Below are 27,952 nucleotides of genomic sequence, written 5' to 3'. Positions count from 1 at the left end.
AACGATGATTAAATAAAATTGTTTTCGAAATATAAATGCCGCGATAAGCTGTCGATTATTGAAATGGGTGTATTGGTTGATTAAACATTTTAGTGAATTTTTTTAGAACTAAGTAGCTTTATTTTTTTCTTTGAAATTTAAAGGAAAATTCGTTTATTACAGTCCATTGTTTTTTTAGGCATCCTAAGCCAGTGGTCGGCAGCATTTTTTTAATGGTAGGGCAGTTCACCGGTCATGGCATTGTGCCATGGTGTGCACCGATGCCCGACAAAGTTTGTCTAGTAAAAAATATATTATGTACCCTTGGTCACTTATGGTAGAACTTAATGCCATTTTTAGCGATTACATACAATAATAATCAGAAAAAAATAATTGATTTAATTATTTATTCGTACCATCTCTTATCGGTGGTATGCCCATATTTGGCGATTTTGTTTTTCTCTCTCTCTCAAATTGTGTAGCCATGAGAATCGGCATTTGCTTATACTTCTTCCGTTTATTTCCCACTAAATCACGAATTAGTTAAATTTGTATTTTATTCCTAAGATATCAAAGCTTTTTTATATTGATGTTTCCTTGCACTTCTCGTTTTTTTGTCACACGTCACACTTTAATATTCGTAATTCGTATTATAAATGGCTTGGAATGCCAATGGACTCATGCGCAAACGCAATGAACTTCAGACTGGTGAAAATGTATTTTTACCAAAAATACATATTCATTGTAACATTTATACATCGAATGTAAATAAATAATGGTGAATATATTGAAATTGAAATCATATAATTGTACTAGCACCTGCAAAATAATTTATATTTTCACTGGTAAAAATATATTTTACTGAAATGACATATTATAAAAAATATTTTCGGGATAGATTCGAGACTGTTATTTTAAATTTTCTTCTAGGAATAATCACATGATACTGAATGTATTAATTATTTATTTTGCTGCATTAAATCCAGTTGTCAAAATTGTTAGTTTTTCGTTATTTCTTTGCTTCTTCCTTAGCTATTCGATTTGAAAATTTAAATCAATTACATTCGTTGGATACTTCCTCTTATGTCTAATATTTTTTAAACGTTCAAAAAGCATTAGAATCAACATTAATTTACAAACAAATCTTAACACAAATGGAGCCGCGTCAAAAAACTACTTTGAATAATAATGTTTATGATGAAAGTACTACCTAGAAATTGGGTGCTTTTGAAGGCAATGTTCCGTTCCTTTAATTTATTGTATGTATAAAATAGCTCAAGGAACTTATACCTGAAATACATTACTATAATACATACATCTCAAACAACTGATTTTTTCCAGAGTCGGGCCCCAGAAATTTGTCCCATATCCCCCCCCCCTCCTTCTCGGCAGGCCTGTATTTAAGTTATCCTAGGAGTGGAATCTGCGTAGAGGGTTTCCCGTTTATTTTCCCCTGAGAGAAATATTTTGGACTTGATCTAATGAAAGTTCAAAAACTTCATTAGGTTAGGTTTGGGTTTGAATAGCATATGTATGTTTCGCAACTGTCACATTGAGTTTCATAGACATTTTAAAGCAGCATATAATTTCACCAGCGGCTATCAGTTAAATTATATTTTCGCTAGTAGAGGCTGCAATGAGGCCACATGTGATAAATTTTGTGACCCAAAGAAAATTTTAACAAGGATCAATGTGTTTCACAACATAATATAATAAATAAAAATAAAAATTTATTACTTATTAGCTGCGTTGACAGTTATATTGCAATAGGAATATTAAAAAAATAAAAATATTCACCCAAAAATTTTTTCAAAAATAAAAACTAAAAAGTAAAGTTTGAAAGACGGTACAATTTGGCTTTATGGTTAAAAAATTGGAGCTCCCCAAAACTTTTAAGTAAAATAATCGATTTAAATTAGCAGTAATTTTATATGATCTGCTTTTATCTATACATATAATGTTTTCGCGTATTATGTAGTTTTTCGTATACCAATTAAACACACATCTGTTGCTTCGTAACTCATCGTTATTATTATTTTATTATTACATGCACGTAATCACATATTTATCAAATCCGTTTATTTTATTCAATTACCTATATATACCAATGCGTTATATTATCAGGAAGAAATAATCCCAATGTAGTTTCACATTATCGTTTATTTAAATATTGTGTACAATTATTATACATTGCATTATCATGAGGGAAATTTAAATCTTATGCTTGCACTACACTATCTGGAAGTTGACCAAGGTCGGCCAAGGACGGAGAATATAGTGGGTTTCTTCGGTCGAGTTCGGTTCTGCCCGCTCTCAAATCTCTCGGAACTTGTCCGAGGTTACCGAGAACGGGAAGTAAAGTGGGTTCAGTCGAATTGGACAGCTTCGAGCGCTTCCGAACATTGTCGGCATATTTTCCGAGTCAAAGGGACCGAAGTCGGAGCTGCTCTTGGTGATATACTTCCCCTTTCGCTCTCTCGCGTGTTAAGTGATGAGAATGAGAGAGATAATGATATGGTGGTTCGCAAACTGAAATAGAACGAGTAACTCGCTTCAATTTCAGTATGCGATTTCGGTTAACACGAATGTCGAGCGCTGCATCGTGGTCAAGTTATAATACCACATGCTTATCAGGGACTTCAACAGACTCTTACTGACATCTTTGAATATTTTAGGGCACCAAAAAGGATTAATTATATTTTTGATAGTATATTCTTCTAACAGATATCGTTATTATATTTTTTCATATTAAATTAAATAATTAAAAAATAATTAGTGGTACTTGATTTTGCTTAAAAATCGTTTCGAATATCCTTATGTATTTTCCTAGATCGGTTTACATAAATGTCACACCATAACGAATTCTTATTTAGAATCGATGGCGACAAATTCTAGGATAGTCACACATGTGGTGTTCATATTCTGAAGTATAATTTTTATGCCTTATGGTATTTTGCAAAAGCCGACAAAGATTTTGTGCAAATTGAATATTTACGACCGAAAAGTTTTCATTGATATTGTATTGGTGAGTGCCCAGACAAACTTTTATAATTATCAATAGCGTAATTTAAATAATATGACAATTTAAAAATTGCGATTATTTGGCACTTTTTTCGATCACGCGCAAATATACTGGCTGTACGTGCCGGCAGCCGCCGTCCGAACGTCATGCACGCCGCGAAGCGCGCGGGCATATGAAATTTACGACAGTGTGGGCGCTTACTCGAAGTCGTAGATCTCGGCTGACTGCAGTTGTAGCTTCGGTTCGGACAACTTCCAGAGAGTGTAGTGGAAGCATTAGATTTTGCCAAACAATTCGATAAATGAAATTTGTTTAAACAATAAAAAGATAAAACAAGAAAAATTTACAGAATTATGAATTAAAAAAATTAAGCCGGCGATAAAAATCCTAGCGCTATATGTTAAAAATCATTTCATTTTGAATTTCACTGAAATTGAGTCACTATTTACGGAAATATTAAAAAGATAAATTTCATGATTTTTAATAAATAAATCATCGGCGATCAATTGTATTATAGCATCGATGTATTTCCATTCGACGAATTTACCAGTCGGTGAACTTTACGGATACCATCCCCAGATCTAATCTAAAGCTTCTTAAAGTATTGATTTTGAGTACATGTTAAATAGTACAGGTGATAAGATGCATTATTGTCGTACACCGCGTCAAATTTAGACGTCTTCGCTGAATTTAAAAGGTTTTTAATATTGTGGATTTATTTATCATAAATACCTTTTTCCTTTAGATTTTTTTTCATAATCTATAAACCACATAAACACAGACATCTTTGTACAAGAACGTTTACATTAAATAGCTTATCTTGCGGTCAACCATTTCTGAAATTAAACTAAATGTCTTGTGGAATGTTCCTTACATTTATTGCGTATTTTATTATGAATGATTTTGAAGTATATGCATGTGGCTTATCAAGTATATATTGCTCTATATTCTTGGCATTCTTTTTCATTTGGATTTTTAGGCAAAGTAATGAAGGTGGATTTAAGCAAATCATTTCATATTAAACTTGTTCTGCATATCCTGTTAAAAAAATACAAAAGACTTAATTTTTCGTCTTCTAAGAGTTTCACTAATAATAAAATAAGGTGGACTTGACTTTATATAACTTGAATATAACTTGAAAATGGCAAATTAGAATTCTGCTTTTGACTGAGAACTATCTTATATATAATTGTTCTAAGCCGCTTCCAGTTTCATTTCTCAAAATATTCTATGCTCAATCTTCTACTCTTTAAATCGTATCGCTTTGTATGAACGGTGTATATAATAATACACGTAAACAAAGGAAATATATTTAATTATAATAATAAAAATAAAAATTCAATTTGATCGATTGATATCCTAACGGTAATACATTCTATTGTTTCGACCAATGAAAAATAAGCATTTAAATATAAAACAAGATGGCCGACATCAACGTGACAACAGTGTCAACAATTTTGTTATGCAACAGTTATTTTCATTAATTTTTAATGTGCGTTGTTCGAATTGACTGAATATGAATAATCGGATTGCAAATTAACCAGGTATGTTATAACTATGAAAATGAAATATATACATAATATGTGCAAGGATTATAAAAATACATTGATTAAACTAGATAAACAATCTTCATAATGAAATCTTCAAATATTGAATTCCCGTCGACGGGCTACGAGGACGAAAAGTGAGTTTTTTCTTTTATAATACATAATCATTATCATTGCTTCCGATTTAATGCACATATACGTTAGGTTTGACTGAACCAGGTACGTTTTAAACGCGAGCATGAATGAAGATTGAGGTTAATGCCGATCAAACCGTATACATGCTAAAAACGTATTTTTTAATCTATTGATATTTGGGAGACTTTATCTTTCACCGCGTGACGATGATTGTGATGCAGTCGATTATTTAGCCGGAGAAGTTTGATTCCATTTTTGCATAGTCATCTTATTGTTGGCTATAATTGAAATTTTTGATTAATTTTATATTTGTCCTAAAATGTCAGTCATGGGCTCTCGACTTTTTGATTTTTACGCTTTTTGTGCCATATAGTGATAATATTTAGGGTAGTGAGTAAGTTATTGTATACTCCAAGGTATATAAATAAAATAGATTAAAACCATTATTGCGGTAAAAAAATTCACCTAGATCGTTCCGTTCAATAAATGTTTAGTTTCTTAGATGTTATCTAGAAGACGACATTTTACAATGATTATAAATATGTGATTGCATATCTGGAATATTCGATAGCCAAACTATCTAAGAGTGAATTATTTTTAATTTCGATGTGAAAAATATGTTTCTACGTCATGGTTTTTTTATCAATTTTTCTTCTGTGAAATCATTTCTCTTTTGGAACAGCCAAATTCAGGATATTCAGTTACATCAAACCTATGTAGTATATTCTTTATAAAAAGATAATACTTGCAGAGATGATTCACTTTATGTTTGTCGCCATAAAGCTGTTCTATCATTGTTCTGAAAAATAATTAAAAACAATAAGAACTTATCATTATTACTACTAATATTATCGATAAAAGAAATTTAAATTGAACACGTAGATTGGCATCACTTCTTAAACTGATAAGTTGTAGGTCATATTTTAATTGTTTGACATACGTAAATGTTATTAGACCTTTTATTGTTTCTGAAAATTAACTGTAAACGATATTGTATAGTGGATAAAATGTAGCTTTTTGTTAACGCTAATTTGAGATTTTTCCTTATTACTAACATTGTAATATGTTTAATTAACTTTGGTATGTATATATTTAATTTCCAAATCACTGCTGTTTGTCTTTTAATATTAGATCATAAAAAGTCAATAGTAATTTTGTTAGAATAACTGTGATATATTATTCATATAATCAGACACTTACTGGCACACTTATAATTTAAAGTTTTGTTTATATTGTCTATAATTTCAAGTGCTACACCGTTTGTAAGAAAATGCTGTGATTATACCATATTTCACTGTTTATTTAAATGCAATAAACTGTGTACCAGCGCGCGCCTGACAAATAACAGAAGAGTTGCCATATGTAAGCAAATTTGACATTTATGGGAAGTTCTGGTTTTGGCGCGCTTGAGAACGAACTAAGCAATGGATTTTTTCGATTTAAATTGTTAAGCACTTTTAAAAAAAATATACTATAAATAATGTGGATTTGTATTAGCTTCTTCATATAGAAAAAAAGGTGTAATTCAATTTTGGCGTTCGTTGGCAATTTAAAGTTATATTTTTTATTTTAAAATTTCTTTTAAAAAAAACAGTTCCAACAAAAAGCTATTATAAAAATAAAATTGATCTTTATTACACTCATTTAATGGAACCATAAAAATATAATGTACTATATTTAAAATGTTATATTTAAACATGTTTTGTTGTTATTATTATGAAGTTGAAAATAGTATATTAGGGAGCTAAAAATGTGTTTAACAAAGAAGCTATTTTGATCGATTTCAATATCACCTTTTTAAGAGAAATAAAAAATTAAATCCATTGTACATAAGTTATTTTTATATTTGCTTTCGAATAACTTTTTTTTCGTAGTTTGCTTACGGTGACATCATGTTCCATTCGATATCATACTTTATATGGTTTTCTGCGTTGTTTTACAGCGTTTTTCAGAATAGGCAAAAAAACAGCAGACAGTCGTTTCAAATATTTAACGCATCCCAAGGCGAACCGTTACAATAATTCACAATCCAATATGAGCTTCAGCGACCCATAGATAAATAAATAAACCTATAGACGTAGTTTTAAATGCAAACGTGAATTGTTTATTGCGAGAATGAATCGAGGAACGTAAATTTTCAATTATGAGCCGACGTCAAGATTATCAGAATAAGAAATTTAATCAAAGCTCTTCGAGCAGAAGAAGCGGGCGCTTGAGAATTAAACGAGAAAAGGTTGTCGGACCGATTGCCCGCAAGTCGAATGGTTATATAGAGAACAACCGGCAAAGTGCGTGGTAAGCTGGAAAGTAAAATAGCGATAACGCGATCGTCGGCCCTACGAGGCCAAGGGTGCCGCAATGTCACGCTTTTCGATATGGGACTCGGGTCGACAGAGTGCCCTAACCCTAGCCGAAGCTCGTTCCAGCTTCGACTATCTATGTATTTACCCCCAGACTCGGTGACACGGCGAACAGGTGGTTTAATCTCACGATATAGAGACAAAGTTTATTTTTGTGCTCGAAAGAACGATACCATGTATTGTATTTCAAAAAATAGTAGGGTTGGTTCAACTGACTTGATTTTATTGGATTTTATTTTAGACTGCGTATGTATTTTTTTATATAGTTTGGGGAAGTGCAGGCTACACATTAATTGATATAGAAAATAAAATGTATGGAATGAAATACAGTGGATCCACATAATTTGTTCCAGAAAAATGCTCGTATTATAATAAAACATAAAGCTAATTTCCCCATAAGAAATAATGAAAATTAAACTTCATTCGTTCCGAAATTTATAAATAATCATTATATAAATGATTAATACAAAATACACGTATATTTTTTATTATCTCTCTAGGCTGTTGTCTCCTCCGTGAGCGACATGTAACAAACGGAGAATTCTCTTTATGCACATTATTGAGCCTTTCTTTAATATTAAATTTTCCTAGAATGGAGACATTCGTTCGTCGTGTCGTCCAGGGTGTTCTTAACATACGCCTCAATCACCACATTTAAAACGCATCTAATCTTCTCCTATTTGCTTTCTTTATTATCCATATTTCAGACGCATAAAGATACGAGAAGAATATTAGGGATCTTACTAAACAATTTTTCTTTTTCGCTTTCTGAATTTGAGTTCATAACTTTCATCTTTACTTATTAAAGATCCAAGATACACAAAGTCATTTATTATCTTTGTTGTTGTAGTAGTTTCATTTTTTCACGTGGGTACATAACTTCTATCGATAATCATGGCTTTGGTTTTGGATCTGTTAATTTCGAGACCTATGAGGTTGCCCTTTCTTTCAACGTGGCTTAATAACTCATTCATTTCGTCGGTAGTTCTCGTTATTAATGTAGTATCATCGGGGTATCTCAAGTTTGATAGTTTTTCTGTGCCCTTGTCATTATATAGTCTGCTTAAAATTTGTGATCAATTTGTTTTTACATTGAAGCTGCTTGTTAAGCTCGTTTAATTTCATTGTGCTATCTGTAAAGAAACATGGATCCAAATTCATTGTTGAGGAACAGTCTGATAATTTTCATTCATAAAAAAAAATGATTTTCCGCGACTTCACTATCGAATTTTTGAGTAAAAAAAGTAAATTGTCCTTTATTGCATTAACCGTTTTAATAACAACTGACATCACATACAAAAATAATGACAAATGAAAAGCTCCGAAAATTTCGAATTTTCTGTTATGGCATTTTCTATGCTCAAAAATTAATTTAACAGCTCTAATATTCTTACTGATCCCAGTTAGGTTTGTTAATTTTAGTCCATGCATTTTATGCCGGTAGTTGTATCTTTCAAATTTATAACAACAATAAATTCTTCAGTCACATTCATTAACATCCACGACTCGATAAAATGGCAAGTTGTTTCATTCAAAGCCAGTGAGAAATTAGGATATAATAATTTGGTGAATATTGAGTACTTGTTTTTTAGTTATTTTTTCTTTTAAAAATCCAGCTTGTTCTTTAGGTATTTGCTAACCTATATAATTATGCAATCGTTGTTACTGGTATGAGAGATAAACGCAATTGTTCTATAATTTGTGCACTTTTTGGTGGAAGGAAATAAAAATAGGTTCCACTGATTCTTGAAGCCTCATTCCGCTTTGACATATTTTGTTGCACATATATAATAATACAAAATGGCAATACCTTTACCCTAAAAGTTCATTAATAATTTCTGCTGAAACTTTATCGCGACCTGTGGATTTGTTCATCTTCAGTTTATTAATAGCTTTCAAAGCTGAATTCCTTGGATAAGTCTGTTTTATATAATTCTGAGAAATATTCTTTCCATTTTTGTAAAAGATTATCGAGATCTATTATGGGGCTCCTAAGCTGTCCTTAATTTTCTATGGTTCTGGGTGGGTATCGCGATCTAAATAGACCTTTGGCGCCGATAATGTGTTTATTCTTGTCATGTCTAGTTTCTCTGAACTTCTCTATGATGTTTTGTATAACATTCTTGATCTACCTGACTTTTTTTTGATCAGGTTGGAAGTAGTCCAGGTTTACCGACTGTTAATTTTTTGATATGACTCCTTGATGTGTATTCGTTCTTTTCTGGATTTTTTACTAACCAAGAAACTTTATCTATAATAACCTTGCTCAACTCTTTTATTTTCACGGGATCAATATAAGGGAATTATTATTTTTTGCAATTGTTGCTAAAATTGTTATGATTTTCTTTGAATAAATTATATTCTTGTAATATGTCATTTTAAGTTTAAAAAATTTACATACTTCTGTGTCATTTATGTGTACGAAAATCTTCAACGAAATATAACTATAGTTTCCAAATATTCGTCATTTTCAACTGTTCGAATATCGAATATCGATTAATAAACAAATTACTATATAGAACTACACTTTTGTGCGTAAGGTATGTGCGATAAATAATGCGTCTTCCCTGCGTAAAAACCACCATTATACTATACCCCTTGCTGTAATGCTCATCGAAAGTTACACTTTCAACATATTTATTTGGTTGTATAATTAGACCACCAGCATCGGTATCTGTGTTTCTCCAGAGCTGTATCGAATCAAGAATATACGTTCTTTTCTGGATTTTTTACTGTGTATACGTTCTTTTCTGGATTTTTTACTAACCAATAAACTCTATAAGTAATAATCTTGCTGAACTCTTTTATTTTTCGCGGGGTCAATATAAGGGAATTATTTTTTGTTTTGATTATTTTCTTAAGTTTCAACCTCATGTTTGCAAGTAGATTATGGTCTGAGTCGCAATCTGCAGCTGGATAAGTTTTTATATTTAATAAAAATGATTTCCATTTAGTATTAATTCTGTACTTTATTATAAACGTCTTATATGTTGTTTAAACCGTGTATTCTTAATGGTTAAATCATTTTTAACTCAATGAAATATTGTGACTAGAAACCTATCCAATGAAACCTTTTGATGAACTGGCGAAAATGTGACATCGCATTGTCATTGAATATATTCATGGCTAGGAGTGGTGCTTTTATAAGAAATTTCCCATATTTTACTGATATCCCTAAACTCATTTGAAATAAGAGGTTTCTCAGCCCCTTTATCCTCCTCTTCAGAAGTGATCTTATCTGTATTTGGTGACTTTTTGTAGTTTGAAATGTCTTGCTGATACATTAGCTGGAGTGGAAGGAACATAATCTTAATGAACTCGAATTCCTCCAATAAGTCGTTCTCAAGGTTTGGAGGATGAGCAGGAGCATTATCTATAATCAACGACACTTTGAGTAACAAATTCTTTTCAAAAAGGTATGTCTTCAATGCATTGACAGTCGAGGAGAATTATCAGATCAGTATGAGAGAAAGTGATGCAGTACGTACTGCTCGTATTGCAATTCAAAATTGATTAAAAACATTTTCTCGTATTGCGAAACCAAGTTACCCGCAATCACTGTACTAATTAAAAGCATCTAAAAGGAATATTTTATTTATAAAATATAAAATCAAAAATATATACAGAGTAGACCAAATATCACTCAATCGTTTAACTATTAAATAACTTTAAAGAAGCTACATATTATTTTCTTTTTCATATGAACCAGGATCTCCGTCAAAGATCACCTGAGATTTGTACTATTTTTTTCATGACAAATTTTCGAATTAATTTTTAACAAATTAATGAAAATGTTGTTATCAATTTGGTAGTACAAAATTTAATTTATATATTTTTATCGTTCATGTATAGTAAACGTATTATGTTTCACGAAACAGCGAAATTATGCGTATTATAATTTGAAATCATGTTGATACCAGAATACATGTTTATTTTTACCATTATAAATAAATTTTAAAATCTGACCTTGATTTATTGAACCATTTTATGGAGGTGACTTTGTTCGTTGGGTTCTTTAGTGCAACCATTACAAATATGAAATAAAATTTCATATTATATTTTTTCCAAAATTTTAATAAAATGAATAGAAATAATGAACTATCACTGGTACACATTTAAAAAAATATCTGTAAAAAATATCATTCAATATTCCTCAATTGGTATTAGAAGGTCATTTGATGTATTTTTTTCATATTTTAGATATATTAAGCCATTTTTTCCTTGTTTGATGTACCTGTTATCTAACCTTGTCGATACTGTATAAATATGCGTATTTTATATAATCAAAATTGCACTCATATTTTTGCTAAAGCTATGATTACAGGTTTGACATAGCTGATAAAATATAAAACCGCACAAAAATAACCTCAGAGTGGATATTGGTAAACAATATGATATACAATTTTGTTTTAATGTATTGATCTTTTGATTTCAAAAATTTTTTGTCAAAACGCACAAATTTGTGCATACGATACAATGTATTTGAAGAGAAAAATATCGCAATTTTCTATCGTTGCTAAATTTGTCATGATTTTCTTTGAATAAATGATATTCTTGTAATATGTCATTTTGAGTTTAAAAAATTTACATGTGTACTGAAATCTTCAACGAAATATAACTATAGTTTCCAAATATTCGTCATTTTCAACTGTTCGAATATCGAATATCGAATATATAAAACTACACTTTTGTGGGTAAGGTATGTGCGATAAATAATGCGTCTCTCCTGCGTAAAAACCACCATTATATTATACCCCTTGCTGTAATGCTCATCGAAAGTTACACTTTCAACATATTTATTTGGTTGTATAATTAACCACTAACATCGGCATCTGTGATTCTCCAAAGCTGTCTCGAATCAAGAAGACATAAGACGTGACTCTTTATCACACTGACAGACGAAATACGATCTAACGATTTGAGGCGATTCTAGACGACAGGCGATCAGAGAGGAGCTTAAATGGCATTCGAGGCAAACCGAGAAAGACCCTCATTAACACTAGAGACATCAGCGGCCATCAAGAGAGCACCAATGCACTCAGTCTACGGAATATAACTCAACACTATTTTGCTGTGATAAATTGTATATAATAAAAATAATCTGTCACTTGCTTTTACGACGTCTATTTCGATTGCAAAGTCACACCCCTTCGGCATTAGTACCTCAAATAAGCAATTATTTCAAAACGTGCATCTCTTTAGTTCGCCCTTATTACCCGCAATGCCTTATTTCGATTACTTATACTTTTTTTTTACCCTTCCTCACAAATCTTATATTTAGATGAATAGAAATATATATATATTAACATGTTTTTTTCTATTTTCATATGCATATATACTTATGTATGTGTGCATGTTTAATAATACATAATTATTCTTCTAGTTATAATAATGGTTGGATTTTATCTAATATCCCATAAGTTCTCAGGGATCTACTGACACTGAAAGAGATCCTTCGGGGGCGATGACTTAGTCGAGAATCTTACCACGATCAAGGTCGTCGGTTGCGAACGCGGTTAAATTTAACTGGTTATCTTTGAACGCGCCGAGCAGGGTTTATTTTCATCATGATGAATTAATGAAAATTGTCCTTGGCTGTGCGTCTGGGATACCCGTTGACTCACAATGAATCACAAAGGGCACGTCGATTGCGAGGGCATCAGTGGGCGGCAAGTGGGTGGTTAATGCAAGTTAATATGAATCGTTCGACCGAGTGTGATTATTGATAAAATTAATTTTTGAATACGTTCCCTGTTATTTTGTGATGTGAAGAAATTTCATAAAGGGATTGATGCTCCGGTCGACAAGGCCCAATGAACTATTACTACTAAGGGCTCAGACGGTCAATGTTCCCAGTTTGCATTTGAAAAAATGCTTCGATTCTTAAGTGCAATGACAATGGAATCGAGAGTTCAGAAAGGTGTATAATTAAGGACGCAAATAGTGACATATTTTTATTTTGGCTGTCCATCTTAGGGAAAATTGTTCCGATCTCTTTCTCTTCGTAATAAATATTTACATTTATGTTCTAGTGAAGGAAGTCCTTGACATTTTTAAGCATTTGCTGCATTTTGTTTCATTGTGTATGTGTTTACATAAAATAGTATAGTATCCTAAACACGAAAGTTATATAATACATATTCCAACTAGATGAAGTATCTAGTGAAAATGCTGCAAGATGTGGAAAAACTAAACTAATTCTAATTTACCACAGTGAAAACCCAAGGGTCTTAAAGAATATTTCCAAATTATTGCTACCTGTTATATGAAAAGCTAATCGAAAAACATGAATTATTCTAGAATTTTTTTAAGATTGGTTATAAAGGATCAATTTAGTTTTACATATCTTTATCGAAAATAGTTCGAATTTAACTTTTGTTCGACTTGCACGAAAACTAATTAGTCACATAGAAACTTACTGTATATATGTACGTCATTATTCTCAGCCACTCAGCTTCTCTATAATGTTAAATGGTAAAGTTACTAAAGTACAATATACTTTATATACTCACATTAATTTTAATTAGGAAGCATTATGTACTTTATTTAGTAGGTCTGGCTTAATGTTTTAAGTTGCATTAACTGTAGCTTCGTGTACAATACCTAACGACCGCAATCAAGGGTATTTCTCGATTAATTGAAACTGAGACTGTCGTCGGGAAAAGTGCTGAATTTTATGGGGGTGCAAATGAAAAAGCCAGACGACAAAAAAATATTTGAAGGTGGATGTCCGTAACTTGAATAAATAAATAAAATAAATGCGATGTAAATTTTCAAAGAAATATTATTTAAAATAAAATATATAATAGTAAAAGTTATTTTTTTAACAGCGTTCTTAAATCAAAACTTGTTTGCCAGTGTCTCAAACTGTGTTTACGTGTCATATTATTTCTCTTAAAATTTATAAATATTATTTTTACAAAAAATATGACCACAGTAGTACCATAGTTACCGCAGGTGCTGATATCATCAACACTATTGTGATAATTACGGTTTCGGCCATAATATTTAGTACTATGTTTAAAACTTTGTCATAATACCGAAAGTCAATAGAAAATTTAAAATTGCCAATCTGTCGTTTATTTGAAAAGACAATACACGCATTGCTGATTCACTGCTATGGATTGTGTTATATATTTGTGGATACGTAGTGTTTCTTTTCGAGAAATAGTTGATAATATAAAATATTTATAAAGTGTAAAGGGATCTATTGGGAAACTATTGGTTAAACCCTATCTATCTATCTATACACTCGCAGTTTGGAACATATCACATCTCCGAACTACGACGTCTTTTCTCGGCTTAGAAATAGCATATTATTTTATTGTGTTAACTGCAGCAACTAAATCTCTGTACTCTTCCGATTTTGAACGAATTAAAAATTACGATATCCTCTCGGCCACCATTGTTTTGAACCTAGTTTTGCAATTTGCAAAAAAAAATATTTATTTATTTGCTAATCGACCAGTATATAGTTTATGATCGACCTTTTTTACGGTCACATAGGCGATCGATAATTAAATAAACAATTTATTGTGGCAATTGTATTAACTATATGTATTTAAAAACTGTTTCATTTCTGCGTGCATTTAATACGAACTCCCCTTTGCATGCATTGTCTGCTTGTCATTAGGGAGAGTGTTCCAGCGATCGAGGAGACACTGGAAGGTCGTAAGTCCATTTATCCATCACGAATGAAAAAAAAACGATTACGACCTGAAAGAACTCTCATACACATCCATAGAGTAATACAAACACACACGTTATCGGTGATGCACGTGACTTTGTAAATTTTACTTACATTTCCACATAAGCCACGAAATTTCAATGTCACGAAGAATCTGAATTTAATGTACCGATAACCTTTCGTGTCTTATTATGTACAGTAAACCCTTCGATACCATCTGCAAGAATGAGTTGTTTGCATATAGAATATTATTTATTAGTTTTATATCGATTTGTATAATCTTCAAAGCATTTCGACACATTCCATTTTTTTATTAGCAGACGTAATAGTAGATAATCTAATCTAAATTATAAAAAAACAGTTAGTGCCTAATACCTGAAAGACCTGTGTTTGAATCCTATATGGACCCTATCGTTTTTAAATTTCTATCGTGTCTGGGAGATCAGAATTATTGATTACTATGATATATAATTAGTTTCGATTGACCACCATAGATTTTGTTTTTTTAGATTTACATAATCTCACGATTGAATAATTAAAAACATATAAAGCTATGGCATTCATAGTAATTTATAATTAATAAAATATATGTCACTGATTTACAGGCTTTGATTCAGGCATATTACAATAAATAAGTCATTTTTATATGACTTAACTTATTTTATAGTTATGTTCAAAATTATTAGAATTGCAAATTACAGTGCTCCAATAGATATCTTACACTATTTTAGTAAAATAGTGTAAGATAAAATAGTTAAACTAGTCTACTAGAGTAATTTCAATTATTTATAAAACTCGACTGCATCAGCTTCAAGGGAGCTTTATCAGCATGCTTAGTTTCAATCAACTAATAATGTTTCAATAATTCTTTCGCCCTTTGCTGATTTTATCAATATATATGGCGCTTGCCTTGACATATTTCTTTATCGGATTATTTTCGAATAATTCGTAGAAATGCGCTTAAAAATATTTATTTTTGCCTTTTTTATACATAATTCTAGATCTAATATTTATATTCCATCGCCTCTTAGAAGTTGGCGTTCTTAAGCACCGCATTACTTGCTTGTTCCCACGGGATTTCCTTGGATAAGACTGACGTCGCCTAGAAGTGTCTGTAATATATTATGGAGAAATATAAATAAATGTTGGTTTTTTGACAAATTTCCATTCAGCATGTTTCGATTTATCGAGACCTTTCTGTATATATGTTTTGTATCGTTTCGCTCTCGGTGTTTGTACAGCAAATATTTGAACGTGTCTCACGACCTTTATTTATCTCGCGGTTTTTTTTGATACCGCGAAAAAGCAGTCGCATTATCGAAAAAGTGCTTATCAGTGTGTTTCAGTGGGTCACCTCTCTTTTTTTGCACCGTCGCTCGTGTTTACGCGCGCAAGCAATCATCATAGCTCTAAGATAACGCCTATTATTAATTGTCGGTGACGCATAGTTTGAGAAGCGCTGATTAGTGGGCATCAATGAACGCGGATGACCTTCGCGATAGTTACGCGTGACATAGACTATCCAGACCTTTGATTAGACTCCCCTGCAAAAATATAATATAAGTTTTATATTTTTTAAAATATAATATAAATCTTAAATCTTATACAATTAGATCTCAATTATTATGAATTTCTATATGAAAAAAAATCATCATTGAACACATTTTATGTTAATAAGAATTTTCTTTGTATCTCTTCCATAAAGTACGATGTAAAAGTATTATTTATTTAGCAGCTGTTTTTTTTTAAATATATCATTTCAATGAAATCATATCGGAATACATTTTCACCGGTAGATATATATTTTTACCAGTGAATATAATTTATCTGGCAGGTGCTAATAAAATTATTCGATACTTTTCAATACGTAATAATATATAAATTTACATCATTATTTATTTAAATGCGATGTATGAATGTTACAGTGAATATGTATATTTTCACTAGTGAAGTCCAAATATATTTTCACCAGTAGATATGTATTTCTTATAGCGAAAATATAATTTAACTGATAGGCGCTAGGACTTGTCCTAACTTTCATTAGGACAAGTCCAAAATACAAACTAAGCCAACTCATTTCTCAGGAGAAAATTAGCGGAAGAAGTATAGACGAACTTTGCATATCACATATTGCTCCATAGTTTGTCTGCACTTGGCTGTTACACTATATTTTAATAATATGATGGCTATTCTTACCGATATTAATACTATTATTGATGTAATAGCATTGGTCAAAATATATTCAAACTGAATTTTAGTCAATATGAGGGCGCAAAAACAATTATCACTTCGCAGAAGGCAAAAATTCACGTCAAAAGCAATAAAATCGTGTCGGCGCCGTTGCAGTGGGAACGCTCGGTAACGAGCGTTCCCACTTCGACGGGGACGCCATGATTTTATTGGTTTTGACGTGAATTTTTGACTTCTGAGAAGGGATGATTGTTTTTTGCGCACTCCTATTGATCAAAATTTGGTTTAGATGTACTTCAATCGATTTCCACTCGTAATATTGTTATAAAAAATCTTAATATAATTACTTGGTAATTAAGCGTTTTCACCACGAAGGCACGATTTTATTCCTTTTGCTCTGCAATATTCCACAAAAAATGTGTATAATAATATAAAAATAAATTAAAAATTTTAATTAAAAAAATATTTTAAAATTTTAATTAAAAAAATATTTTTTAATTTTAATTAAAAAAAAAATTTAAGAATTTTATTTAAAAATATATTTAAAAATTTTAATTAAAAAAAATATTTTATATTTTTAATTTAAAATAAATATATTATTTTAGGATGTCGCACGGATTATTGTTCACAAAAATATTAGTCAGAAAGCACTGCTCACTCGAAAATTGGTCACAAATCGATCACTCACAAGAGTTTTAAAAATACATGTTTCTTATATAATAATTAAATACATTACAATAATTTGCTTTTATTTATTTTTTGAAAGATCAGCTGTTATACAATTATGTTTTGTATCTATCACCGTTTATTGATATATTTAGTTTAACAAATCATCAGCTTTCATAAGGTTTTCATAATTAAAATTATCCATATGCTTTTATTTTTAAATCAAAATTACTTTATTGCCACATTTTTATTTAACCCAGATATTTTTCTTGTAAAACCAGATAAAATTATTTTAAAAATAGTGTATAAATATTTATTATTATCTTGTTTCAATCAATTGATTTTTTCATTATGTGCCTGTTAATATTAAAATTAAATAATTCGATATAAAATTATAGAGGAGATAATAGAATTATTTAAATTTTAAAATATTTTATAATTAATTGATATGATACACTTACATTTCATATAATTACACAAATTTTCATGAAAAATAGATAAAATATAAAACAGAAAAATATATTTGACAATCACATTTTACAGAACTTTCGCTGTGTAAAATTTTCGTGTGCGTAGTAATTCGATCACTGTGTTTATGCCTATGTTGAAAATATTGACTACTTGAATACGATATTTTGCGAAGCGTCAACACAGTCCTCGGTAGTATAGTGGTAAGTATCCCCGCCTGTCACGCGGGAGACCGGGGTTCGATTCCCCGCCGGGGAGGATTTTTTTTTTTTATTCAAAAAATAATTTTATATGTATACTTATTTTTATTGAGTTATTTATAACTAATTTTAAACTATAAAAATTAAATTACTAATTAGATATGTTTTAATATAGTGTGTATAAAATAAAGCGTTAGTGCTTATAAGTAGGTAAAGTGACCAGACGTCCCGGATTTGAGATGTTCGTCTTGCATCGAACATCATCCCGGAAAGTGTCCCACATTTAAACAAATTTTCTAGATGACTTTTTTTGCATGCGTCCTGCATACGAAAATTTAATACATATTATGCAAGTTAAATACCGCACATAAATATTTTATTGTTGATTTGAATGGCTTAGATTATTAATTATTATTTTTAATTTATTTTGAAAATTTTAATAAAATGAGATAAGCAATTTTTGTAAAAAAAATAAAAAAAAAATCCTCCCCGGCGGGGAATCGAACCCCGGTCTCCCGCGTGACAGGCGGGGATACTTACCACTATACTACCGAGGATTATGTTTAAGCTGAGCAAAATACCGTAATTGAGTAAGAGCAATATATATATTAAATATTAACAAGCGTAAACTACAAAGTGTTGCACTAAACAAATATTTATTTTTATTGAAAACAAATCTAATTTTAATATGAATTTTATCTGTACGAATATCAGTCCTTCATTTCACTGATTTTTAGTTTACATGAGACAACTTGCTCATGAGATATCAATATAAAAAATCTACTAATATTGGTGAAGTAATTATAGATATATCCCAAAATAATTTTTAGTTTAAAGTGAATATATGACTCTAATATTCATATGTATAATACTTGTACATATGTTATCTATTTAAACACAATACCCTTTTTTAACATATAATATAAAATATTGGGCATGTGTTTAATCGATAACATTAAAAAACAAAGTAAAATACTCTTTTCCCCATAAACATTTATATTTATTTATATACTAATCATGTTTATATACACCACATATATATTATACTGGTGCTTATTTTTTCAAGAGTACTAAAATTTAATAGTATTTTTTTAAAAATCACTTTCTGAAATCGTAGGAATTAAAAATATATCCGAAATATTTGATTTTGACATTTGAAAATGTATTTATAAATATGTCTACATTGTTTCTGATTGATTACTAGCCAATTGACCGTCAACTATCGCGGTAAAAATATTTATAAAATTATAATGCTAAATCGTATACAATTTAATATATTATTGTATACCAATAAACACCACAGTAGGAAAACTTTTTAGCATATTAAGTTAAAAAGTAGCGACCTAAATCAGAAAGATTAAAAGTATCTGTGGCAAATTCCTATTCGACCCAACAGCCACCCATTGTAATTGGCCATTCCATTGAAATGGGGCGAAAAACAAAACAACCTATGGAGGAGGTCATGGGTATACATACGAGACATTCACACTTTGAAGTTCAAGGCATCCAAATTTCAAGAGCTCTCTAACTTGAACCAAGAGGAGGCCGATTCAATTTCATTCCATCGAAGACCGCAGAAGCCGCCACTTAAGTAATGGATGCAATATTATTGTGTATTCGTCAATTACATCTAAATTGGTTAATATTAAAAATAACTACACTTGATATGCGTAAAGCTGCCGTTCATATTACCACTGAGAACTTACGAAATAAATGCAGTGTATGCAGTCGTATCAATGCTATAAAACCGTTATTGATATAGCACGCACGAATTGGGTCAATCGGCTCAAAATCTGTATTGAATTAAGGAAGAGTGGTGGTATAGATACTACGTTCGTCATCAAGGTGGCAAATGATACAGCAAAAAATATCTTTAGGATAACGTGCAAACTGATTCGGGAGTGATTCTTATATTCCGGCATGGAAGGTATCGATTTTATCGACCGCGACGCGGTGAAGGCAGTGGATTATTAAGCTGTCCTGATTTTTTTTCATTTCGCTGATGTAAAATCATTTGGACTACAACTTCACTGATATTTTTAAAGCTTAACATTGGAAGAATATGGTCAGAAATGTTTTTTTATTAATTTGATTAAAATCTTAAATAAAATGTGTATGTACTTCATGTGTAATGGAAAAACGTGAAATGAAATTCTTGGACTAGCCCTGGAATAATTTATTTGGGCCATTTTTAAAAAGAAGAAAAAACGATTTCACAACTCAATATGCAAACAAAATCTTTAATTTATATTATACATGATGAGGCAAATGTAACCTATTATTATTATTATTATCTTCATCTTATGTCATTGCTACTGCAACACTTTCTTATTCAATATAACGTTCTATTGACCAATAGACCTTCAAGTTTTTTTTGTTGTTTATGGATAAAATAATGACATAATTGATTCAAAACTTTCATCATATCCAGTACAAATGTAAATTTAGAATAAAATAAGGTGGTAGTTGTACTATATATTATTCATTAGATTTCCAGAATAATTGAAATTTTGTTGAATTAATACCAACCGTTGCTTTCTATTACACAATCATATTGGTAAATTCTATTTTTGATCCACATCCATAAGGTCTAGGTCATCGTTATAATGTCAGTAGGTGTTATCGTCGGAGCGAACCGACTAGAACCGACTCAAATCTATTATCATAGGTGACGTGTGACCTATGAAGATAAAAGTTGTCTCCGTCAAGGCTGGCACCGCGTGTGTGATGTCACGAAAAATGAAGGGTAAGAGAGAGACAGAAAGAGATCAGAACGAGGAAGTAAATAAAAAAATAGTTGATTTCCTTGTAACAATTTTGTCACGTTTGCACAGATGTCGTTTTATTGTAAATCACTACATCTTCCGCATGATGAGGGATCAACGCGTTATCTAATATATAATTGCTTAAATTAATAGTATATTTTGTCGCAAATACATATGTATATTCCTAAATATTCCTTTTTTTATTAGGAAATTATTGACCGACGAAGGTAAAAACGTGTATTTTTGATGTAGTCTCTTCTGTATTTATTACAAGTGTTCTAACGATAAAGTGCATGGAGTGTGTAACCACTCATGAATCACCGTCTTTACCTATCCGTCAGACACTTTCATCCCTAGCGATCAAGGTGTGAAAATCACTGTACTCATGCGAGAGCGGACCCGGGCCATGGGAAAACAATGATTCCGAGACTCATGACAAAAATGACATTTTATAAATTTTTTAACGTTGTAATATAATTTTTGAATAAATAATATTATGTACGAGTTAACCTTTTCTGTGCCAAAAATAAATATAAAAATTAGCATCGCAGTGGGAACGCTCGTTACCGAGCGTTTCCACTGCGACACGATTTTATTGCTTTTGACGTGAATTTTTGCCTTCTGAGAAGTGATTATTTTTTTGCGCGTCAAAAAACTGCAATCTGTCCCTTAGAATAATATTGATTATTGTGAAAGTACTATCTAGAAAGTGGGTGCTTTTAAAGGCAATGTTACGCTCCTTTTATTTCTTGTATGCATAAAAACGGCTGAAGGAATTTATATCTGACTCTTATACATACATCTCAAACAGCTTAGATTCATTATTTGAGGTCGATTTTTACTTTTTTTTATAAAAATTTAATCTTTTTATGATTTCTCCCCCCCCCCCCTCGGCTGGCCTTCTCATAAGTCCATGTCGTAATGGTAAATTTTAATTCTGAAGTCAACTGATGTGGATTTGCAGACACTATGTATTATATAACGATAGACATATGAACGATTTTGTGTGTCATGAAATGAAACTATTTCATTCATCCCGTTTCGGAATTTCTTGTCCATTCGTTGGAGTAACAGACATGCGTCACCTCACTGAAATTTCATTATTCGATGAACGTATTCATATATTCACTACCAAAAAAACATGATTTAACGCTGCTCCATTGTTACAAGCACTCTTTAAATTATCTGTAACCCTGTGTCACAAAAATCGAAATAAAGTATTCTAATTTTATTTGGTAGTTCTGCAGTTGTCTCCCCTGTTATGTATTTTTTTCACATAATCAGTTTTTTTATGTGTGTACATTTTATTTAAAATTAATCACGTAGTGATTTCCAGTCAGCCATGATCTTGGCCCGTGTGTCTAGGTCAGACGAAAATAAAATTTGTGTATTTGCGTCGCAATCTTTTCATTCTGACACGATTTTGGTAATTCATCGTCACCTGCATTGAGATAAAAAATATGAGACTAAACAAAGGCGATGATTTTAATTAATTATATTATATCATCAACTATTAAAATAATTATTCTGATGAAAAAATCAGTAAAATTCTCACATTTCATTCAATATAATTTAAAGCACAAATTGTTTTTAGAAGATAATATTTAAATGTGTTTGTGTAATGTATATCAATTAATTAGCTATAAACATGTTAATAAAATTAATTTGAAATAGATGTGGCAAAACTGAGTAAATAACGTTATTTTCTCTGTTGATTCACTCATTCATTTCCAATACAATTACTCATTTTCGATATGATGAATAATTTCTTATCAGTTACAGTTACATGGTCAAGGTTAATTTAATGTTATAAATAATATCATTTTACAATGTTCGTGCGATAGCAATATACATACACATACTAATAATGAATATATAATTTACTGTATATGTATATAGTATATATATATAAGGATTTATTTAGATTTATTAAAACATGTTTATTGTGTACCAGTTGAATGGTTTCAAACAGCATACGATTAAAATAATTTAGGTATCAGTTTCTTTAATAATATTTGCTATTATAATTATAATTGCGATGAATATTATGAATAACGTTTTGATAAATATATAAATATCCATATAAAAGTACTACTGTTTACTTTAGGTACACATGGAGTAGTAGAGTATAATTCTCGACTTAAATCACAATAATGTTGTGTTTGCAGTGTGTTTTCAATTCTTCTGTGCGAAAGAATAAATTGTTGCTGAAATTCATCGCTGACCTTTTTGTTGTAAAAATGTAGCAATATGGTTTTGATAATTTAATAAAGTAAGGTGCACGATCAAAAATATAGTTGAAGGGTATACATTGTCACTGATCAGCTCATTCAAAAATTTAAAGAAAAAAATATAAACGTTTAACGATTCATAAATTTTATGAACAATGTCTAGAACTGTTTTTTTAAAAACTATTTGTAACTATAAAACTAGAGCAGGCGTGAGATTTCTATGATATTGATATCGAGGAACTCGTACCCATTTGTTTTATTAATTACTAACTTTATTGCACAGCTTTGCCCGGGATCGATTCAAACTCATTCTTTATTTATTATAATTAATTTTATTCATTCTGTTATTACAAATATTTTTAGTCTCTATTTTTCACGTAAGTCAGTATGTCGCTGTTCAGTTTCTTCAGTGGTTTTATTAGTACACGTATTGCAGTGGCACGTAATCAGTCTTCAATACGTTGCTGTTCAGCTTAAAAGTTGAAAATAAAACAGTTTATCTATAAATGGCAGCAAAAATGATATGTGCAAATGTCATGTCGCTACTGTTTGCCATTTGGTAGGAGTTCTTGTGACTGATAGACATACACTCTCTGTATTTTCTGTTTTTTAGTATAGATAAACTATTATTACAACACGATTTTTTTTCAATTTTTCATTACGATATTCATCAGTAAGATAAAAAACATCTAGGAACGATCGGATTTATAATTATATAATACTAAATATAAAATTCGAACCCAGGACTCTCTGGTACTAGTCTATCGTGCTGATAACCTAGGGAGAAATTTAAAAACAGTATGTTTCAGATGAGATTCAAACCTAGATCTTTCAGATCATTCGCTGATTTATACCTCAGGTTTGTCATTGTAGAAAGTAAAACAAAACAAAAATATTAGGCATGCATTTTTATCCATGTATTTTTTATCATACATATTATTTAGCAATCATCTAACCGATAATCATAAACTTCGCTTTTAAGTGCATATTTTTTCAAACTAAAATTATTTGTTTGCAAGAAATATTTTGGGCATCTTTAAAAGAATTCCGTTGTATGTCAACAGCAAAGGAATTCCGCCAAAAACTGGAGACCGTTTCTCCAGATCAAGTATGCAATTCTGGAGCAAATGCCACCGTTACTTCGTTTACGTAAGAAGCACTAGTTCAAGTGAAAAATGGTTTGTTATAAAATAAATGTTCAAGCAAAAGAACGTTTAGTTGTAATGGAAAAAAATCCATTAACGCATAAGTATGCTAAAATTGGTCCTTTGATATAGCGAAATCGATCTGTGTCTTTGTTCTTATACCATACTTCCATACAGCAGTTTTTCTCTATTTGAGTCGTCAGAATTTGGTTCAGCTTAGCCGTCACTTTAGAGCCGCCAAAATATAGCACGAACGATCCAATTAGCATAATTTAATGCATAAGTCGTTAAAAAGATAGTTGTTTCAATTTTTTTTGAAAAAAAGCTCTCCATTTAGCGTGATTGACTTTTCTCTTCAAAATATTATCGATAAATAATATTAAAACCTAAAAGTTGTACTGAAAAGTAATCGGTCCAAGAAGTTTTTGATTTATTCCTCATCTGAATAATTAAGGAAAACTTCAAAATGTATACCACATACCTTTTGTATGCTTATGATTTTTTCCAGGATTTTTGTATATAACAGTGTCGATTGAAAAAGAGCTGACCTTGAGCAATTCGACCCAGTGATCTATTATAAAACGCCCCCGAAGGTCTATTTTTGAGTCTCCTCAGTGACTGCAGCGACTTTCCCACGTGCTGTAATTCTGCATAACGATGAGAGTGGTGATTTTTTGCATTTTTGACTCCTGTTAGTGTATCATAAATATATACCGGTCTGCCAGATTCGCGGCTATTATCAATAGGAATTCTGCATTCATCTTGGCACGTTTCCCATTGTCAAGGCCGAGTGAAAGGTGACGTTTGATTTGTACACAAATAATTAAAATTCGCACAATCGCTAGCAGTAATTGTGATAAATATGAGCTCAGTTATATGGGTGACACATTCTGTAGCACGTGGTAATCTTATAGTTACAATAAATTACATAAAAAATGTAATTTATTGTAACTCGAGTGTTTTAAACTAACAGCGTATTTATTTTAAAAAAGGTTAGATAAATTAGCAGTAAACAAAGTATACTTTAAGCCAATTTTGTCCACTGGATGCCAAAAAATCGATGAAAGGAAGGTTAGTCTGATGACCCCTTTCTCCCGGGGGTGCGTTTCTGTGTTTATTGTTGCTCGAGAGGCGACTGCTTAATTCGAGTGTACGTAATATATAAACATGTATAGATAGTTTATAAATATATATGTATATGTCGTAGAATCGAAGTAAATTATTAAATTTTTATTTTAGAATTTAATACTTTTTGTGTAATATAATTAGATGAAATAAAAAAGTTTTTTATTTCATCTAATTTAACATCGAATTGCGGACAAACCATGAGCTATAGAATATTTTGTACTTGTTAGAGATTGCAAAACAGTCAATACCGGTATTACTTAGATTTAACGTTATCTGGGTTCTTTATAAGGATAGCCTGTGCAATATTCCATAGTATTGGAAAATTTTGGAGTTTTATTAGTGCGTTAAGAATGATTGTAATTATTTTTATAATATTTTCCGATAATTCATTAAGCACTTTTGAGGATTTATTACATTTTTTGTATGCAACTGCTTGCTTGTATCTCATAGCAGGCCACCAGGCCAATTTTTAACTAAATGAATATTAGAATAATTGATCAAATATTCATAAAATATTAATTTATACTATTTCTTATGAAATTTGAAAAAAAATAGATCGAAACAATTTTTCATACTTGTGCAACACAAGTAGTTGTTTTTTTCTCAATACACTCGAGTGCCTTGTGTCGCTCTAAAATCCATGCTCCTTTATACTCCTGTATTTTGTTTCGAAATGCAAGACAATGAGATGTTACTTCTCAACAAAAAAATACTGTTACCCCTTGTAAAAACATTTGCGAATAGAATTTTTATCGGCCGTATCTACTTTGACCGAAATTTGCAGAATTCGTTCTTTAAACGAAACGAAATGTTGAAAAGGCCTACCCTTTATTATCGTTTAACGCTTATCAGAAAAACAGGTGTGCGTCGCAAATTTTTGTGAAGTTAGTGTTACGTTTATGTATTCGTTGTTTCAAGAAGCAAAGATTTTATTTCAGCTTCTTTAATAATTTGATCGCGGTTAATATGCAAATCCGCAATACAGATCCTAATGTATATAAAATTCGTTCCAATCATTATTAGCTATTGAACTCAATTGCAGATGATCTTAATTCTAGTGATTAGAAAAAGCTGAAATGACGTCCCTGATCAAAAAGTATGTAATAATAAATTAAGCATTTATCTTTTGACGCCCTCACTGATTTTATAGACTTAAAAAAGTAATTAATGATTTATTTAAATAATTATTATTAAGCTATATTTTTTTAAATTAAATAATATTGAACAGTCAATAAATATATTTTTTTGCACTAATTAGTTAAATAAAAAAATAGCGGTAAAAATCGAGAAAAAAATTACGAATATATTCGAATGTTCGAATATTTTATCCATTTTTATACATCCACAAGTAGAACGAGTGTTGTTCCCTCGTGAAGCGATCCATTGCGTTTAAATTTCTAAGGATCAAACTCCCGCGCACCTGCCGCTCAGAAGCGATTTAAAAAGTGCAAAAACTTATGCCCCAACCTGGATACACTGGGACCTCAGTTTGCGAGAGTAATTATATTTTAAAACACTCGTATATCAAAGCAAATTTCTCTATGTTTCACATTAAAGCATCGCTCAAATAGTGATTGGGTTTAAAGGAAATGAGAAACTTGATCTTAATGAACTCGAATTTCTCTAGTCGTTCTCTGGTCTGGATGAGAAGCAGGAGTATTGTTCATACCAACAGGACTTTGAGTGGCAAATTCTTTTCCAAAAGATATGCTTTCACTGAAAGAATAATCATTAGCTCAATTGGGGAGAAAGTAGAGCAATACGTATTGCTCGTATTGTAAGACTCGTTTATCAATTAAAAAAGTTGCTCGTATTACGAAACACTGCCTCTCTCACTAAATTTTCCACTTTCACTCTATTATAAATATAAATTTTAATTAACTATGTTAACTAAACACATCAATGTTTATTTATACATAAAGTTATTATGTTTACATACTTATTATTAACAACTTATTATTTAAAATCACACATATTCACTAAGTTGGTCCAGTTTTATTTATAGGCTAAAATTTCACCCGGCTGTTCCAAAATCAAAATAGAGGACCGTCCCAACATAGGGACCTTTATCAGCTGCGAAGGTTGCCCTTGAGCCGAAAAGCGAGTTCAGCCTGAAGGGCGGTGGTGGGGGTGAGCGAAGGGCAAGGGGCTGAGGGCGGAGGGGGTTCAGGGTCGTTCACCTTGGCAAAAACTGGGTTTTCGGAGCTCGTTACACGAGCCTGCGAAATCGATGGAGCGTTCTACATACCCACTTGTACTGAACTTCCTGCTGCGGAGTCGTAATTCAGGAGTGACGTAGGCAACGTAGGCTGCAAGGGGGTGTGGGGTGACGGGAGGGGGATAGTAAGATCTCGTTCTTCATTCGCAATTCTGGTTATTGCCATTAGATTATAATGGATAGTAAACCTTATAACCTAGATAAATCTAAA

At 31.0% G+C, this 27,952-nt stretch overlaps 2 non-coding genes across 2 annotated transcripts; one reads left to right on the top strand and one right to left on the bottom strand.

Annotated features, from left to right (window-relative positions):
• The first annotated feature begins 18,240 nt into the window (after nucleotides 1-18,240).
• Nucleotides 18,241-18,312, top strand: TRNAD-GUC (transfer RNA aspartic acid (anticodon GUC)). Its single transcript has one exon. It is a non-coding gene; the product is annotated as a tRNA-Asp (tRNA).
• Nucleotides 18,313-18,739: 427 nt separating this feature from the next.
• TRNAD-GUC (transfer RNA aspartic acid (anticodon GUC)) lies at nucleotides 18,740-18,811 on the bottom strand. The gene has a single exon. It is a non-coding gene; the product is annotated as a tRNA-Asp (tRNA).
• Nucleotides 18,812-27,952: the final 9,141 nt, after the last annotated feature.

This window comes from Plectrocnemia conspersa, unplaced genomic scaffold (assembly GCF_051122295.1).
Source record: "Plectrocnemia conspersa isolate PC_06_02 unplaced genomic scaffold, ASM5112229v1 ptg000003l, whole genome shotgun sequence".
Classification (NCBI taxonomy): domain Eukaryota; kingdom Metazoa; phylum Arthropoda; class Insecta; order Trichoptera; family Polycentropodidae; genus Plectrocnemia; species Plectrocnemia conspersa.
Note: the sequence above shows the minus strand (reverse complement) of the source record. Positions and strands in the feature narration are given on the sequence as shown.